Source organism: Poromitra crassiceps (assembly GCF_964638095.1).
Source record: "Poromitra crassiceps genome assembly, chromosome: 11".
In the NCBI taxonomy this organism is placed as follows: domain Eukaryota; kingdom Metazoa; phylum Chordata; class Actinopteri; order Beryciformes; family Melamphaidae; genus Poromitra; species Poromitra crassiceps.
In genome coordinates this window covers 25,731,253-25,737,504 of record NC_139643.1, presented here as the reverse complement: position 1 = coordinate 25,737,504, position 6,252 = coordinate 25,731,253, and the positions used below count along the sequence as shown (strand labels likewise).

The window sequence follows — 6,252 nt, the reverse complement described above, 5'->3', positions numbered from 1 at the left end:
TGTTAGCCAGGTCAGATAACGTTATGGTCGACAATGACGAGCACTTTCTTGTAAAACATACCTGGACTCCAACAAAGAAAGCTTCGGATAGTTTTCTCTCCTCCGAGGCAGCGCGAGCCATTAACGTCAATAAAGACCCGCAGACGTTAACGTAATTCCCTGGAATGCAAGACTTAACGAGCCAGTTACATGGCGTTGCATTCTTAGACATTGCCGTTTGCTTTTATTTGGTATGTTACATACAATTGGCTAAATTATTACCGTAGTTAATTCAGAGTTAGATGATATTGGAGCAGCGCAGCCATTTTTTATTTTATTTTATTATTATTTTTAGCCGGAAGTCGTAGGACGGCCACAGAACCGGGTCAAATGGGCGTGGCTACATAAGGTGAATAGACATTGTCACATCATTAGATATGTCATATAATATGTCATCAGTGATGTCACTTGTGCCAATTGTGATGTCATCAGTGATGTCACTCGAGCAATTGTGATGTCATCGGTGATGTCATAAATCCTTCCTGGTTGAGTGGTGACCCTCAGCTATGATAATTCAACATTTCCCACCTGGCAACACTGATCTGTACAGATGAAACCAGCAAAAAATACTTTAATGAAAGGGTTGTGAAAAGGTTCATCAATAAAGATATTGGACATTGCCAAAATTGCTGACATGGCTGACAACGAGAAACCAGACAACGAGCGGTTGAAGAATTTCAAGAACAAGGGTCATGATTTGGCAACTATGAGAAGACGGAGGTCCGAGGTTGTGGTGGAACTTCGCAAGAACAAAAGAGATGAGCACCTTTTGAAGAGGAGAAATGTGGCCCCTGAGGACATCTCAAACACCTCCCTTGACGCAATAGTACAAAATGCCACCAGTGATAACCAAGGTGTCCAGCTGACTGCTATTAAGGCTGTCAGGAAGTTATCTTGTCACTGTAACCATATTGATGACCTGCTGAAGTCTTGGATCCTTCCCATCCTGGTCCACTGTCTGGACAGAGATGACAACCCATCTCTTCAGCTTGAGGCAGCCTGGGCTCTGACCAACATAGCGGCGGGTACCTCACAACAGACCCAAGCTGTGGTCCAGTCTAATGCTGTGCCTCTGTTCCTCAGGCTGCTTCACTCTCCTCATCAGGATGTGTGTGAACAGGCGGTCTGGGCCCTGGGCAACATCATAGGCGACGGCTCTCAGTGCAGAGACTATGTGATCAGCCTGGGTGTGGTCAAGCCCCTGCTCTCCTTCATCAGCCCCACCACCCCCATCACCTTCCAACGCAATGTCACCTGGGTCATGACCAACCTCTGCCGTCACAAGGACCCCCCATCACCCACGGAGACGATCCAGGAGATCCTGCCAGCTCTCTGTGTGCTGATCCACCACACTGATATCACCATCTTGAGGAACACACTGTGGGCTCTGTGCTACCTGGCAGACGCTGGGATTGAGCAAATCCAAATGGTCATCGACTCTGGCATCGTCCCTCACCTGGTGCCCCTGCTCGGTCACCAGGAGGTCAAAGTTCAGACTGCTGCTCTGAGGACACTGGGCAACATAGTGATTGGTACAGATGAGCAGACCCAGGAGGTGCTCAACTGTGATGCCCTCAGTCACTTCCCTTCCCTCCTCACACACACCAAGGGGAGAATCACCAAGGAGGCAGCGTGGTTCCTGTCCAACATCACAGCAGGCAACCAGCAGCAGGTGCAAGCTATCATCGATGCCAAGCTAGTGCCCATGATCATCCACCTGCTCGACAAGGGCGACTTTCTCACTCAGAAGGAAGCAGCCTGGGTCATCTGCAACCTGACAGTAAGTGGAAGGAAAGACCAGGTGGCGCATCTGATTGAGAAGCAGGTGATCCCACCATTCTGCAACCTGCTGACCGTGAAGGATGCCCAGGTCGTGCAGCTAGTCCTGGACGGCCTCCGCAACATCCTGAAGATGGCCAACCATGAGGCCGAAACCATTGCTAACCTCATTGAGGAGTGCGGGGGTTTGGAGAAGGTGGAGCAGCTGCAGAATCATGAAAATGAAGACATCTACAAACTGGCATATGGAATTATTGATCAGTTCTTCTCTGATCGTATTGATGAAGACACCAGCCTGGTGCCGGAGGTCATCCAGGGTGGAACATACAGCTTTAACTCCACCAACATGCCAGCCAAGGGATTCCAGTTCTAGAATGCATGTGGGGTCTTCTGGAGTCGTATTCACGATGCAGCACTCTGTTCAACAAAATAATTAGGAGAGAAATTAGATCCATTGTGCTTGGCTCATGGCATCCATGGTTGCATCTTATCTGAAAGAAAAATGTGTGGATTTCATTTGGCATTCCAGAGGAACCAGCCCAAATGAAGTTTGTGTGAGACTGAGTGGCCACATGTTGCAAAAAGCTAAACATATACATACATCGAATGAGTGGAGAGACATGCGGACATAACTTCCGTGTTATTGGAGCTGTCATCTACTAAAAACTGAAAACTAGTAGTTCAAATGACAACAAAAAGCTCGATGTCAGCCCGGGGAGAACCAAGGACACCCACAACAATTATTTTTTCTTTTCTTTTTTTCCACCAGGAGCAGCAGAGGTAGATTTAACCCGCTTTTCTCAAGGTAAAGGTTGCCCCACATGTCAGACTGGAGTTGTCCTTCCTGGGTTCTCCTTAAAAGAAGAAGAGCTTACCCTCTCCCATTGTATTTGTGTTAACTTCTAAACACTGTAGTAATGGATTTCACTTTGTGGTCATAACCTTCTATTGAACATAGGGGTATTTTTGCAGCATTATTTGTTCAATCTGGGAACTCGGAGTCAGTCTGACGAGTAATATGACTGACAGGTATTTCGTCCGCCGGCCCCGTCCGTCATTGTTTACATTCTGATGACGTCTCATATGCAGCTATTATTATTATTAGCCAAAATGTTGTCTGGACCTACAATCCATCAGCTCTGACTCCATTCTCATGACTGTAAGCAATAACCGCGGCGCACGGAAGCGGAAGTCTTGGCGCGGACATCCACTATACAGCGGAAACCACGAAATATCGGCTGTCTGTCCCAGAGTCATATTAGTCGTCAGACTGATAGACTCTGGGTACCCAGATTGAGACCACCTAAAACCAAGACCGAGTCAAGACCAAGACCGAGGGGGAGGACGAGACCGAGTCAAGACCAAGACCAAGGGGGGTCAGGGGCGGGACTAGACCAATGCAAGACCATTTTCAAGACCAAATAGGCTAATGATGGCATAATCTTTACACCATTGCTCTGCTAACAATGAAAAAAATCATTATTTGGGAATCTTCTTAGTTAAAATTGGCTAGGGGCTGTCTGTGGCTGTGTGTGTCACGATTGTGATGTTTTCAGTGATGATGTCATCAGCGATGATGTCATCAGTGATGTCATCAGTAATCTTCTTCTGTGGTGTTTTATGGCAGTTGGCATCTTTTATGTTGCATTACCACCTCCTTCTGGATTCATCCATCCACTGTTTGCCTCATCAGAATCACATCCTCTCAAATCCTTTTCCCTCATTGGAGAGTGCTGTACGTGTCATCAGTGATGTCACTTGAGCAATTGTGATGTCATCAGTGATATCATCAGTGATGTCACTTGGCAATTGTGATGTCATCAGTGACGTCTTCTGTGGTGTTTTATGGCAGTTGGCATCCATTATGTTGCATTACCGCCTCCTTCTGGATTTATCCATCCACTGTTTCCCTATTCTGTCCCTCTGGTCTTCCTTGCTCCAGATCTCGTGCCCTTAACTCACTCTTGTCCTCTCACGGACCCTCCCCCTGTCATCAGTGATGTTCCTGGCTGAGGCTATATAAGTATAAGTAGGGAGAAGACTCTTCTCTTCTCAGAAGAGGACAAGTGGCACATCATCTCCAGAGTCTCCACCCTAGGAATCAAGCACGCGATTCCTAGTTTTAGTAAAAATAGCAATGGCTGTACATCAGTGACAGAAGGCAATCCTGTAATCTCACAACACAGACACAGGTTCAACATGGAGATAATGCAGACTGCCCATGATATTATATACAGCTGCACCATCTGGTGGCCAAACGTAAAAACACACCAACACACACACACACACACACACACACACACACACACACACACACACACACACACACACACACACACACACACACACACACACACACACACACACACACACACACACACACACACACACACACACACACACGATGAAGGGAAGGATAATGATTAGAAAATGATTTGTAAGGTTTCAGACAAGTTGTCCCCCTCCTCCCTTGCTTTAACATTATTGCAATATTAAAATGTGAAACAAAGCGCAGGTGCTATGGCATCACATGTGAAAACACACTTACATACCTGACTTGGCTGTGAGTAATCTGCATCAACAATCACTCATGACTGCAGTTGCGGCACCAAATACAAGTCACATAATAATTATAATAAGCCATATGTTTTCCCTATAGGTTTGTGGAAGGCTCCTCCCCCCCATGCCATACATCCCCTGAATGCCCTAGCTCTCTAGTTTGTGTTTCTAAAGTTTCATGAGGCTGTGATTATCCTAGAGGTCACAATAGGTCATATAGGCTACAAGCGAGGTCAAGTTTTGAAAAATGGTCTCGCTACAATGAAATGGCTACTATGGGGACTAACATCATCATCACACATGAATACAATTGGGCTCATTGAATCCACAAGAGTCTCAGCTTTCCAGACACACCCAAATTAATTACAATGCTGTTTAGTTCATTCTGTTTGCACTAAGCATAAGCTGCAGAAGCCAATTTAAAAGTTAAGTGCAGTGGAAATGGAATGGTCTCGCTGTCGTCTATTGTGTGGCTTTTACCTTGGCAATATTCTGCATCCGTCACTCTCAGGTGAATGTATTGCTGAGAAAAGACTGTACAAATGTGCCTGTAATCTCAACTTCCTGCAGCGCAGAACAAGGCAGTTTGACATTACAATTAAAAAACTCCTTGTAACAACACTGATACTGTGCCATTTTCATTATGCTGGTTCTGCATGGCACAGTGGCTTGAAAACTAAACGAACAAGATGCAGGTCATGCAAAATATTAGAATTTCTTACTAGATGATGCACCTCCCAGAGGAACTCCTATAGGGAGTCATGAATTCAAGAAGGGGGCCAGTGCAGCTCAGAATGGAACAGCTGAAGCCCAACCACATGTATTACATCATAAATCGTACTGCCCCTCCCTGACTACCTGGGCTCGCAGATAATCATGGTGTCTACACACAGCATGGACACAACACTAGGGCCAGTGCGCGCTCATGCAAGGGGCCACGAGTAAACAGCTTAGCTCGGAGTGTGGAATAGCTTAGCATCAAACTGTAGGAGGACCTTAGTGTGGAATAGCCGATCAGATTAGCATCAAACTGTAGGGGTTTTTAGAGGTTAGGTCTGAGTTCATCTCTAGGGTAAGATGACTATAGATAGTGAGGAGTGACTGCACCCACAAACCCAGATGTTTGATGGGGCCTGGTGCCTAAGTGGTATAGGGGTGGGGTGCTAATAGGCTGGCCTCCTCTTGCTGGCTGGTCTTTGTACCAGGTGATGATGTCACCACCTGTTGTGCTCTATGGAGGGTGACACTGCAGGGCACGCCGCGCGGACCGGCCGGGGGCGGGCGGGCGGTCAGTTCAGTGCCAGCCAGGTGATGTCACGGCCTGGCCTATACTCACTTTAATCTGATACAGAACTCTGAGCTCATCCTCTATGTGTCTGCTCCGCCTCCTGTATCTCCTCTCTTTTTATTTGTGCTTGTCTTGTTTTATCTGTGCTGGTGTTTGCCATGCTTGCTGTCTTTATCTGTTCTTATCTTTTAGTATGTTATGCTCTTTTATGCACTGTACAGCGACCTTGGGTATTTTGAAAGGCGCCTTGAAATAAATTTGTATTATTATTATTATTACTACCTGTTGTACTCTATGGAGGGTGATGTCGTGGTGGTGGGGGGGTCAGTTCAGTGCCTTGGTTTTCGCCATTGTGTGTCGGGCTTCACCACGGGTTAGTTGCTCTTTAATGACAGGCAGGACCTGTTAGCATTATTTGTGATATATTGATTGTGACCAAAAGGGAAGATACTATAGGACAGAGTTAAATGCTGTGTTTATTATTGACTGTTTTTGATCTCATTTGGATTTTGCTATTGTATTGGCATGTCTTTAAATGAAATGAAACATAAGCACTCACAGTTCACATGTTTTGGTGATGCTGTTTA

The 6,252-nt window shown here is 46.1% G+C and overlaps 1 pseudogene across 1 annotated transcript; it reads left to right on the top strand.

Annotated features, from left to right (window-relative positions):
* Window positions 1-673: 673 nt before the first annotated feature.
* LOC310785558 (importin subunit alpha-3 pseudogene) lies at window positions 674-2,191 on the top strand (annotated as a pseudogene). The gene has a single exon. The product of its transcript is annotated as an importin subunit alpha-3 pseudogene (transcript).
* The last annotated feature ends 4,061 nt before the right edge of the window (window positions 2,192-6,252 follow it).